The sequence below is a fragment of the Macadamia integrifolia genome, chromosome 7 (assembly GCF_013358625.1).
Source record: "Macadamia integrifolia cultivar HAES 741 chromosome 7, SCU_Mint_v3, whole genome shotgun sequence".
Taxonomy (NCBI): domain Eukaryota; kingdom Viridiplantae; phylum Streptophyta; class Magnoliopsida; order Proteales; family Proteaceae; genus Macadamia; species Macadamia integrifolia.
Genome location: NC_056563.1, coordinates 12,103,169 through 12,116,759, shown reverse-complemented (window position 1 = coordinate 12,116,759; position 13,591 = coordinate 12,103,169). Strand labels below are relative to the sequence as shown.

Sequence of the window (13,591 nt, the reverse complement as noted above, 5' to 3'; positions counted from 1 at the left end):
AGACCCTTTTTTCATTGTATCCTTCCCTTATTTGGCTTGTTTCTTCCCCCCCCCCCTTTTGGGTTTGTCCCCTCTCTTAGGGGTTTGAAGCTTGCCCATCTCTTTAGGGCTTGATAAGCTTTTCACCCTGGTCTAGCCAATTTGGCTTTGTATATTGTATTTGTTTTTCTTTCCTGCTTTAATATATTTTTCATTCACCCAAAAAAAAGAACAGATCAAGTTCACATATGAGAACAATCTCATACGTCCTTGGTCTATGGATTTGGAACTCACTTTCTCTCTCTGTATTTAATGGATTCTAAATCTATACCAAGGACGTACATATCAGACGTGTTATAATGTCACCCTTATCTTACCAACTCATTCTCATAAATTGTACTTTATCTGTTTCTGCAATCTAGGAAGATAGTAAGCTAAATTTCCTTTCTAGTGTAGCTGATTAGTTTTGACTAAGGAGAGAATTCCTCCATTCTTTTGTGTATAAACCAATTAATCATCAATGAAAAGTATCCATATTTTGATCACAATATCAACATTTTTACATGATATCAGAGCATACCTTTTTTTTTAAATCTTTTTTCCCTCTCATCTTCATCATAACAAGTTTAGTCCTCGAGCCATCCGTTGCATTTTTCTTGGATACCCACAAGGGCAAAAAGGTTACCGTCTATATGACCTCACCAATCAAAAATACCTCTATAGTCGGATGTTGTATTCCATGAAACTCACACATGGTCTATAACCACTTTACTTCCTGGGAAAGTTCCCATTGGCTGCAAATGAGTTTATAAAATCAAACGGAAAGCAGACGGCTCAATTGAACGGTACAAAGCACGTCTCATTGCCAAGGGGTTCACCCAAACAAAGGGTATCGATTACAATGAAACCTTCACACCAGTTGCTAAGCTTGTCACCGTTCGATGCCTTCTTGCCATTGCTTCCATCAGTGGTTGGTCCTTAGACCGAAGGCTGGTCACCCATCCTCTTCTACCAAATCAGCATTAAGGAATACATTATCATTTTCTCCCACATCCCCATCTTCCACTTTTGAAATCTGTCCTCTTACCAAACAGCGTAGGTTATCTTTTCCAACAAGTACAATAACGACTATTGCTCCTTTTGAAATAATACATTGTGATATTTGGGGACCATACGCCCCTACCTTAATGGGTGCCCTTTTTTTTTAACCATTGTCAACGATTATTCCTGTTGTACTTGGGCATTTCTCATGAGTTCAAAAGTGAAACCTATACTATCCTTTGTAATTTTTGGGCACACATGGCCACTCAAAACAGGACACCATATCCAGGTCCTCCGTCGAAGCAGAATACCGTGCCATGGCATCTGTCTTATGTGAAGTTACTTAGTTGCAGGCTTTGCTTATAGATCTTCAAATACCACCACACTCTGCTACTCTCTACTGTGACAATCAAGCAGCCCTCCACATCGTTTCTAATCCCATTTTTCACGAGAGAATGAAGCTCATTGAGATAGATTGCCACCTCATTCGGGACAAACTCCAATCCGGTTGCCTCCAAACGGCATAAGTCCCGACCAAGCTTCAACTAATAGATGTCATAACCAAACCATTAGGAAAAGCTGATTTTCAAACATAATTAGCAAGTTGGTTTGTGACATTCGCTCTCTAACTTGAGGGGGAGTATCTATCACGCCCCATTCACATAGAATTAGACCAGTGATCGGGTTCCCTCTGGGTAATCCAAAAATCACTAGAAACATCTGATACAGTAACCACAGCACACCAAACCACAAGTAACATGGAACGTAATAATGTCATACAACGGAAGTCTTATCGTATATAAATATATGTAAATCCCTATATACTCTTGATACCCAAATTGTTATACATAGTGTATTTATATATGGACTCATAGGCATGATATTTACATAAGAAGTAGCAATCTAACTATCGAGAGCACGCAAGGGGTATATACCAATAGAATAAAAAAGAGAACATCAAATAGAGTCTGCTACTGTTGTCCTACAACACAGCCCTTGCACAGGCAACCATCACCGTGATCGAATCCTTCTAGGACCCACCAATCCCCCATTGGGGTTTCGTCGGTGGGACCCAACACGGGTTCCTCTACCGAGTAGCCTACATAATCATCTAAAAATATATATATATACAAAGGGTGAGCTCACTAGCTCAGTAAATAAAAAGAAAGATGCACACCAGCAATGGCAATTCAAATGACACTATATACATGAGATTCACTTTTAAACCTAATTCACCTAAGCAATCATTATTAGGTCATAGGTTATATGCTACTCACAACCACAGTGCACGTATGCCCTGGGTACGAGACACGTTCTCCATCCGCAATATATCCATAGGATCATCGGAGAAGGCCAGCCTTGAGCACTCAGAAAAGTAAATCGTGGCTGAACCATAGCAAAAATGTAAATTGTGGCTAAACCACAGCAAAAAATAAAAGCAGTATGATTGGCCCTTTGAATATATCACTAAAGTTTTCGACTATCCTAATGATCAGCCGGGCGTACTTCTAACCACCACAATAGTCTATGACCATTACTTCCCACCAGTGACAACCCAACACATAAATCTCTGTTGAGAAGGGTCGTAGTACAAGAGAATATGATATCCTAACCAAATGCTCCTATATGAGATAGTACGACTGTATAGTACTTCTGTGTCCTCTTCCATAGTATACCAATGCATTCGTTTTCAAGTCGACTACAGCATCTAATCTAGAAATCCCACACATGTCAGGAAAATCATCACTATATTACAACATATGATAAGTCCATTCTCATGATTCCAAGCAAGTAACAAACATTTAGTAATTTAAGATACAACATATTTAGTTCTAAATGCATCAATCATAAATCAAGCATATACATGGGAATAGAAATCGGAATGTCAATATAATATATAACTGTATAAGATGCCAAAACACTCCATAAATAAGATCAAAGTCTTCTCCCTTCTCACCTATTCTTGTAGGAGAATATGCATTCGCGGTATAGGTAAGATCCGGAGTGAAGACGAGCATCTCAAAACCTAACACAGATAGGAATTTAGAATACATCCATTTTAGAATTATAAATGACGTAAGATATGGTCATGACGTGGTTGATAGCATGAAGAAGGTTGTCGGTGAGTTTGAGTTCCATCAGAGCTCATTTGGAATACAAGTGGATCATACAGGTGGGTAGGTAAACCCATTTGTGCAGACTGCCCAGACAGACAGCACACAGACACAGACCAATGGGTCATACTGGTGGGTCTGGCACCCATCGATAGGTCTAGAGGGAATCGGTGGGTCATACCGACGGTTCAAGTATCCACCGATATTCTACGGGTTTTGTTGTTCTCCTTCCTTTCTTCATTTCACCTCTTGGGAATCAAATGGGGTTGTTCCCACATCATTTCTCACACATTTTGTGCTTCATCTACTCGATCATTTCGTGGATCTAAGTTATCATCAAGGTTTTGGGGAAAGAAATCATACATTGGCTCAAGAAATCCCAAAATCTAGAATCCTCTTTCCAAACTCAAAATGTCACCTCAATAACTTCCAAATCTTTGTTTCTCTTCCTCAATCCTTCAAGAAAATCACACAAGGGTTCCATTATTACTTTGATTTGACCATAACAAGAGGGTTTTATCACATTCCAATGGTTTAGGGTGTTATTTACCTCAAAACGCATATCTCAAAGCATCAGACACTATTCCGACGAAAAAAATGTAGGTTACGGCTTTGGAAACCAAGGGAAGACCTCCTTCCCACTCCCTTATCTTCTTCTTCCTCTTTTCTCCCTCTTCTTTACTCCTCTCACCAAACCTTGGCTGAAATCATAAATGGGAGAGAGAGAGAGAGAGAGAGAGAGAGAGTAAATGCTATTTATACCCTAGCTCATAAATATCTTCTAAAGTCTGTTTAGTTTTGCCTCTTTATGGACCAAAATGCATTAAATCAAGATATCAGCTAAAATAGCTGACATTATCGGGCATATAAGACCTCATTACGACGAGGAGGTTGAAATACACGTACTCACCCAAGTTGGGCTTGTTGGGGTCCATGCTACCCTTATAGCTGGGTCATGCTGGTGGTGAGTCTTGCACCTACCAGTGACACCAACCAGTTGGCCAAAACAAAGTCAACTTTGTTGTATTTTTAGGGGACGTGGAATCTTATATGTATCTCGCTCTCACCACTTGTTGTGGAATGAGTTCTTATCATTCAAATATGATAATGTACATTTCTTATTTATACATGGCCTTGTGATATGTGCTACCCTACTTTTAAAACCTAGTTTACTTACACGGTTGACCCAGTTTAACCATGCAAGACCCGGACTAGAGAGGGTTAAAGCGGGTTCCCTATGGACCATGATGGCAAGGGTGACTTTGAACACAGGTTGGCCAGACAAGTCCGAGTCAGTGCCAAAGGAGACGGGTGTACCTAAGCCGCGTACATGCACGTATCATAAGACTATGTACGGGTAATGTGGGTATGTAGCCATATTCTAAAGTGTATACGTATTATATATCTTGGGCCGAGAGTGAGATATATGCCGAGAGTCGAATCTCATCGAAATCTCAATTGTTTGGCTAAGTTTTGACCGACAGGTGGGCGGTCACAGGCGGGCGAACCAGCCCACCTGTGTGACCCACCTATGTGGCTACTAGATATTCTCTAGTATAAATAGTATTTATTGTGTTTTTCCTTTTTCTCATTTAATGCATTAAAGAGTGGGTGAAAAGAGTCGAGAAGAGAGAAAAGAAGGGACAAAAAGAGAACGAAGAAGAAGAAAGGAAAAGAAAAAGAGGAAGAAATGATTTTAAGCGACGCTGAGGTTTGATCTTCTCATTCTGGCTCCGGAAAAGTGATCCCCAACACGAGACCTACGATTTGAGGTGAGCGAAGGCTATACTTCTTAAATTTTCACCAAACCCCAAGTAAAACCCTTGATTTGGGTAGAGTTCCTTGAGATCTTGTTAATACCACTTGAGATGATGAATCTAAGGTTTAATAGATGGTCTATGTGTTGATTTTGAAGGTTTAAAGAAGTGTTTACAAGATTTTAGAAGCATTGGTGGGTTCTTGAGTTAAGAGGTGACATTGGCGTTTTGGAAGAGTTCTTGAGCAAAGAAGGTAAGATTGCTTTTCAATCCTTAAATCTAACTTAGATCTAGATTGGAATCATCTTATAAGACCTTAGATGTGTGAAAAATGTGATTAGAATAGCTCCATTTAGTTTCCCCAAGGTTGGGGAACGTTTCAAAGGAGAAAACAAATTTTTGCCCCCACAGGTGGGCGAAGACCGGCGGGCGAAGCCGCCCGCCTGTAGGGGCCCGCCTGTTAGAGCAGCACCTTAATTCCAACAAGTGAATGAACCCACCCACCTGAGGGGGCCCACCAGTTGAACCGGTGGGCTATCTGGCTTGCCTGTTGGACCGGCGGGCAATGACAGGTGGGTTGTGTGGCCCACCTGTTGGCCCACCAATCAAATTTTTGAGCCCGAATGGGCCCAAAATGGATGGAAAACCTTCTTTTATGATTTTAAACATGATTTAAACATCAAACATTGTTAGATTTAACCCCAAGGTGGTGAAATGCTGACCTTATTCGCTTATGATAGGTTCCACTAGAATTTACATTTCTCACGCCGGATCTCACCTGTATCGAACGTGAGCTTTTGTACCTAACAGGTAAGTGGGGAGAGGACATTTGACTTTATTTTAAGGCTTGTTTTGCATCATTAGGTTGTATCTAGACTAGCCATGTCATCATGCAAATTATGTGTAGATTAGTCATCCTCGTATGCCATTCGCATGTATTGCTTGTGCATTCTAAACAAATGATTTATGATATGTGTGTTATGCCTTACATTCTCAATGTTAAATGATTGATATGCTTATGTGATGAACGGTTGGATTACTGTGCATGATGCATTATTAGACGAGACGTCGTAGTCGTCTTGGAAAAGAGTGCATTGGTGGCCCATGGTATAGGACGCGGTGGCACTATACAATCGTACTTTGTCATATAGGAGCATGCGGTTTAGGATTATCATTTCCTGTGCTACGACCCTTCCCAACAGGGGTTGAGGTGTTAGGTTATCACTTGGGGGGAAACATTGGCCGCGGTTGTCGGGTCACTGTGGCGTTTAGACATATGCTCGGCTGGTCATTAGGACAGTCGGCAACCTCAGTGGTATATTCAAGAGGGCCAATCGTACTGCTTTTAAATTGTCGAGGTCGACACCTTTACATTTCTGTCATTTACTTTTATATTGAGAGTCGATAGTCGGCATGCTTTAATTTTCTGAGTACTCATGGTGGGCCTTCTCCGACAACCCTATGGGCATATCATGGGATAGAGTTCGTGACTCGTACCCAAAGTATACGTGCACTGGGATTGTGAGTAGCACATAACCTAAGACTTAGTAATGTTGTTTAGGTAGATAAGATTTAAAATGAAGTGCATAGCATATAGTGCATATGGATGTGAATGTTTGTGTGGTCTTTCTTTTCACTTACTGAGCTAGTGAGCTCATCCCACGTGCACACCTCTTTTAGATGATTCTGCAGGTCACCCGCCTGAAGATCAAGAGTCGGGCCCCAAGTTGAGTTTCCTATTGAGGATTGGTGGGTCCCTGAGGAGTATGAGAAAGGTGCTGATTGCATGTGCGAGGGTTGTGCTGCGGGACCGCAGTAATGATACCGTACAGGATTTCACTTTTTGATTTTTGATGACCTCCCCTTTTGTGTACTTGATACGTAAATTGTTATTCTTTTGTGTAAATATCATGCCTGCGGGCCCACATGTACTTAGCTATATATTACAATTTGGGTATCAAGTATATTGGGGATATTTACAGGTAATTAAGTCTTCCACTGAACTTTTGAACACTTATCTTAGATGTGAGTATGCTGTGGTGGGGTACTGTATCAGATGATCCTGGCAGGTTTGGATTAACCGGAGTTAACTCGGTCACCAGTCCAGTTCTGTGTGAACGGGGTGTAACATGATACGTGCAAGGGCATAGCTTAAGCGTGCAAATCACATTGGGCACTGGATCAATCTTATCCGGCCACCCCATATTTGACGTCACCTTTGCAGTCATGTACCATAGGGCACCAACATTGACCCTTTTCGGTTTGGAAGACCAAACCGAACCAACCGGTCAATTAAACCGGGTTTAAAGAGAAGGGCTCTACAGTATCAGATGTGTCATACAGTCACCCTTATCTCACCAACTCATTCCCATAAATTGTACCTTATCTGTTTTTGCAATCTAGGAAGACAGTAAGCTAACTTTCATTTCTAGTGTAGCTGATTAGCTTTGACCAAGGAGAGAATTCCTCCATTCTTTTGTATATAAACCAACTAATCCTCAATGGAAAGTATCCATACTTTGATCACAATAACTACATTTTTATAGTACAAGATTATTATTGTACGTGAACCTGATCCGGTCATAACTTGGATCTTTATTATTGAAAACGTAAAGATGATCACTTGCAGTAAGGTTCCATGATGAAAACCTCACAAAAAATTTTAAAACACGAGGCGTGGATGTAATTAGGTTAGGGGAGGTATATGTAAATTCATGATGGATAAGAGTAGCAATAGGGAACAATTTGGTGTTTTAGAATCTTACTCCAAATAAAAGATGTCTTCATTGTCACAGTATTTGGAGTAAATAGTTTTATTTCCTCCATGACAATATTCATAAAATGGGAACAAACCCAGGAATCTTTTAAACTTCAAAAATAAGATTTTGGGAGAGGATTACGAGGAGTTTTATTGTGCAATGTTGTTCCAGGAGCTTCAGTCATGTGTATGTTCTCCACTTTTGCATTCCCAGGTAACTTCCAATCAAACCAGTAAAGGAGGTTTGCAAGAATTAACTTAAGAGATGCCACTGCACCAAGGGGAAGTAATTGAAATTGTGGGCCTTGAAAATCAACTGGGCTGGTAAGAAATCTCTCTGGAATAAACTTCTCTGGATCATCCCATTGTTTGGGGTCTTTTTGAATTGCCCATGCATTGATAAAAACTCTTGGTCTAGGAGGTATATAGTAACCTTTGATGTTGGTACCTTCACTAGACTCCCTGGGAAGCAGTAGGGGGTTGGTGGGTATAATCTCATAGTCTCTTTGACAATAGAGTTTAAGTAGTCTAGCTGAGAAATATCATCTTCTGCAACCTTGGATTTCTTCCCCACAACTCCTCTTACCTTTTTCTGTGCTTCTTTCATCACATTGGGATTCCTGACTAGCTCTATCATTACCCATATCATCGCAGCAGCAGGGTTACCAGTTGTGCCAATTATCATGTCCTATAAATAATAGGGGAGTAAAGAATTTCAATAATTGAGGTAGGTGGGTGTGTGTGTATGAGAGAGAGAGAGAGAGAGAGTAAGTGGAGTCCATGTGTGATCACAGGCCGTATGAGAATGATTCTCGTATGTGAATGTGTTCCAGATGTGTGTGTGTGTGTGAGAGAGAGAGAGAGAGAGAGAGAACATCCTATTATTCGCATATGGACTCCACTCAATGTAGAGAGTAATGCTATTAAGAGAGAGACTGAGTATAGTTCATGTGTGATCACTAGCCATATGAGAATGGTTCTTGTACGTGAATATGAATATGATCTGGATGTGTGTGTGTGTGTGCGCGCGTGAGTGAGAGAGAGAGAGAGAGAGAGAGAGAGAGAGAGAGAGAGAGAGAGAGAGAGAGAGAGAGAGAGAGAGAAGAATTGCTTTAATGTCAGCTCGAGTGAGGGGAACGCTGATTGTTGGTTCCTTCTGAGCACGGAGCAAGAGATCCAAGAAATCTTCTTGATGATCAAGGCTATCATCCCTTGTCTTACTAAGATGTTCTTCAATAACTTGATCAAGGATGATATGCATCTCTTTGGAAATCCTTTTCAACCTCCCATTCAACACAGTTAATTTATCCATCCATCCCAATAATGGGAAGAAATCTTTCATATACAATTCTCCAAATATGGCAGAAGCCTCCCTTGACAAATGCCAAAGCTTGCTGCTTTTATCATCTTCTCCTTGGTAATCCCCACCAAAGTAAACCCTGCAGATCAAGTCATTGGAAAGAGCAAATAGCAGCTCTGTTATATTAACAGTAGTTCCCTCTTCACATATAAGAAATATTTCCTTCAAATTAACAGAGAACACTATTTCTCTTCTAGACGTGTATGATTGAACCCTTGTGAAACTTAAAAGATCACGACCACAAATTTTTCTCATTTGCTTCTAACACTCATCAAAGAGTATAAAGACCAAGTCAATGCCTCCAGAGCCCCCTTAGCAACGGGTAGAGCAGGCCTATTTGCAAACTCAACACCTTGGGTTGTTGTGATCTCTTTAGCTATCTCGGGGGAGGAAACAATAATAGTTGGGACATTGCCCAGCTGAAAGAGCATAAGGGGTCCATATTTTTCAGAGAAAGATCTAAGGGAGCGGTGGGGGAGTGGCCCCGACTAGTGAATATTTCCTATATATGGAAGCTTGGGTGGAGATGGTGGGAGATTTGCAGAAACTCTACTAAACTTAAAAATAAGGAAAAGAGAGAAGAAGAGAAGTAGAGAGAATGACCAGGGATGCAAAATGATTCCTTGTAGTGATTTATCCCATTGCAACTGCAAAATCTCCATATCCATTGGCTTGAGGAAATGATCATAGAATGAAAGTTCTTCTCTTATATCATTTTGAATAGTCATATCCTAAAATAGAAAGAGCAACCCAGTGCACGAGGCTCCCACTACTGCAAGGTTTAGAAGGACCAAATGAATTCAGCCTTACACTATGAAGGACAAGTTGTTTCCATTAATGGCTGAATCAATAGCCTATTTTTGAAAAATTCTAAGCAGACCAATATTAAATGCGTGGGAAAGAGAATGTTACGTCTCATGCACCCGTGCGGGGCCAATGGGAGTGTGCACTCAAGCATCCAACAACGGGCGGTAATTATTATTTCGTTGTCCCTACGTGGGCGCATGAGGCACAGGTAGTGTTCTTTTCTCCTGAATACATTAATATGAGTCAGGGCTAAACCTGTCCAATGTGGGCCAATCCATGCCGATTCATGTTAGTATCATATCAATTCTGGGGACGACCAACGTAGGATGCGATATTGTGCACAATCTATTGGGTTGTATAGATGTGGAACTACTGAATTGGCAAAGTATCTTTGATTGCCTAGTAAAATATAGTAAAGATAAAGAAACAATAATAAAAAATTTTAATTTGAGGAGCAAGATAGATACATAAAAATCAATTATTGAATAATTATTTTTTTTCTTATTATGTCTTCTTTTCTTTCTCAGTGACCTTTTCATTCCCTGTGACCCGACGATTACAATTTCTTGAAGTAGGAAGGGAAATCAATATTTTTTATCTTGCAATTGATTTGCTATGTCACGTCATGTATATGTAACTTTATGAGCGGATATTCGTTAAAACCTGACTTCTTTTTTTTCACTCAATCCTATTAGGCATTTGCCAATGGCCAGATTATAGGGTGTTAGTAAGGCCAACGGCCACCTATTCCCACACACACAACCACACAAATTATGCTAATGTGTACGACAGCATTGAGATAGTCCCACATCGGCTGTAGATGACTCAACTATCTTGTATAAGAGTCACAAGAGGCCACCCCACTTCAAGTCAATTGGTTTTAAGATGAAAGCTTTAACATGGTATCAAAAGGAGTACGTTGGGCCTCTTTTGATGATGGGTTCCTTGCTCGACCCACGAAGACATATCCATAAGAGACCTGCACGTAAGGGAGAGTAATGAGATAGTCTTTTCCCACACACCCCGTATCGGTGCTACTCTCTAGCCTACTATACCCGGGCGATTTGCCTACCCTCTCCCTATTTTAAGATACTTCTTCCAATGGGATTAATCAGGCAAGTCGCTAACAAGTGATGACATGATTATTATCTTCTTCTTTCTTCCGGCTGAACCATAATTAAAATGTGTTTGATCTTTTAGTTAGCAAGCTCAAGGTGGATTCACCTCCCTTGATCTTGAGGGGGCATATAAGAGATAATTTTTCCATGCAACATCATGTGCTGGCAATGACAAAGAGATTGGATCAAAATCTGGAATTGTATGAAAAAGAAAACAAGAATTAAAGATTTTAATCATATATACCTACTTTGTTACTATGCATATCCTCATCTCACCTACCTTCTTCCCATGTATATCTTTACCTACATTGTTTCCTCTTATAGTGCAAGCCTTCCTTGATTCTCTCTACCACTTTTAAAGAGAGGAATCGGAGGGCTATTGGAGATAAGCAAGAAAATATTGAGATGTATGGACATAGGTTCAAGTGAACCGAACCACATAAATTTGTGTGTCTTCTTCCATTGTTGGAAAACCGGGTTTTGTGACCTGACTCGTCTTCTTCAAAACCTAGCGAGTCAGAGCGAGTCACAAAAAACTACGCGATTCATGTTAAATTTCTCTCTCTCATTTCCATACTAGTCTTTCTCAAGCAATCCGAATAAATAACTAATAAATAAATTAAATAAGACAAGATAAAATAAAAGTGTTTGTTTTTCAATATTTTTATGAAGCCCATCATTCATTGTCTCTTGGATGAAAGTGATAAAATCCGACTTGAAGATGTATATACTCAATAGTCGATAGACTCAATACAGAAGACCTCGACCATTGGATATTTAATATCATTAGAATATATTTTAGTTCAAAACTATTCAGAAATGCCGACTCAAAATTTTGATAAGAATCGGCCGTTTTGTTATGACTTGGGTAAAACAAACGAGTCTTTAATGACTTAGTGTGATTTGATCCCAGTCTTGTTATGTTTGAATACATGACGAATCTCCTTGATTCTTGACCGGGTTTCTAATCTTTTGACCAAACTTGGCCTATTTTTCCTAGTCAAAAGTCAAAACTTGGTTTGCCAACAATGCTTCTACCTACTTTCTCCAACAAAGGATTATCCTACAGTTGTCCGAGTTCGAGTAGAAGAAGGAAAGGAGTTTTGCCAAGGTTATACAACATGTAAAATGACGGTTATAATTTCAATGCAAAATCAATAGTTGAAAATAGGTTTTTCTTGCTCAAATTGCCTTCCAAAAAAATCTGATGACTCAGCATGGCCAAACCTAATGAAGGCGAGTCATCCTTTCTTTTAAAAACATATATAAATTAATAAGAAAAAGAAAAATCAATGGAATCACATATCATTGAATTTTGAGCTTGTCATTGCAAACATGTCAATGTAAGTGAACTACTAAAGAAATGAATCAGTATGATAGTTTTTTGAAAAATAACTGGAGTCACCAAATTATAGTGACTTAGGTAAAAAGACCTAGTGCAGTTCAATTTCTTAGTACCAAATTAATACCAGTTTAGTTTGGTTTGTTTTCGGGCTTTAACCACAAAGAAATTTTACATTCATAATATGTAGTTAGGAAAGATTCGGTAAAAACACTTTAAATCATCTACCCCAAGTCAAACAAATAAACAACTAGGAACTAGGAAATTGATTTCCTATGTTCATGTTGTAATTAGAACAAAGAGAAATAAATTGTAAAGGGAACATAACTAATATTGAAATTAATGAATAAATAGAGTTCGTAGCGAAATCATTATTTATCATTGTAAGAGGAAGATAAACAATGGATAACTAATCAGTGAAAAAATAATTATTATTAAATCACAAAATGAACCCTACTATCAAATCATTCATTTAGCTGTCCAAATGAGTTTGTATGGTGAACCCAGATCAATGGAAGCATTTCTACAAATCAATTTTCCTATTCATAATCTATATTCATTAATTTGTAACAATTCTCCTTCCAACCAGAAATATTCTCACTAATATTGAAATTATTAGATTATCAATTCACCTATTCATAACCTCAACTCAATGATTTTTTTTATCAATTTCAATTGGTTCAGTTTTCAGCCTGGATATTGGTCAGTTTGGTGTTTTCAACTAGTCCTATATCCAAAACTAGTCCGATGGGGATCAATTTGGTTCAATCCTGATTTTTTGGATAGTTTAGTTTTTTCCCATCCCGTTTTGAGCTTTGACCCTTATTAAACACGTCATCAAGGTTCTTTTTGTGGTTCCTTGTTAAACCTTTTTGTCGCTACCCAAGGTTAGCATAAATAAAACTCCATTACTTCAGGGGGGGAAAGATATAAGAAAAGAATCTATGAGCCACCAATGTAGGGTACACAAATAAGAGTAAAGGTTCTGGTCCTAAATTGACACTCTTACTTTTGGACTCTCAGGGCAGGATACATTCACACATTTGTGTCTATCTTTTCTTCTCATATGAAATGACATTGTTGTAAATCAAACCACTCACAAGTACTACACAACCAGCCGACTCGAGCGGTGATGGGTTGAGGGCATTTTCACCACTAGGCTACCAACTCCATTGATACCCTATCATTATGTCAAGAAACAAATTTAGAGTTAGATTTAAGTTTTTCAAAGATTATAGAGTTCTGAAAGGAAATAGCAAGTGCAGAAGTGAAACACATCTTCTCATCCTTTTTTTTTTTTTTTTTTTTTTTTTTT

The 13,591-nt window shown here is 39.2% G+C and overlaps 1 pseudogene; it reads right to left on the bottom strand.

Moving 5' to 3' along the window:
* Positions 1–7,762: 7,762 nt before the first annotated feature.
* Positions 7,763–9,737, bottom strand: LOC122084745 (annotated as a pseudogene).
* Between the last annotated feature and the right edge of the window lie 3,854 nt (positions 9,738–13,591).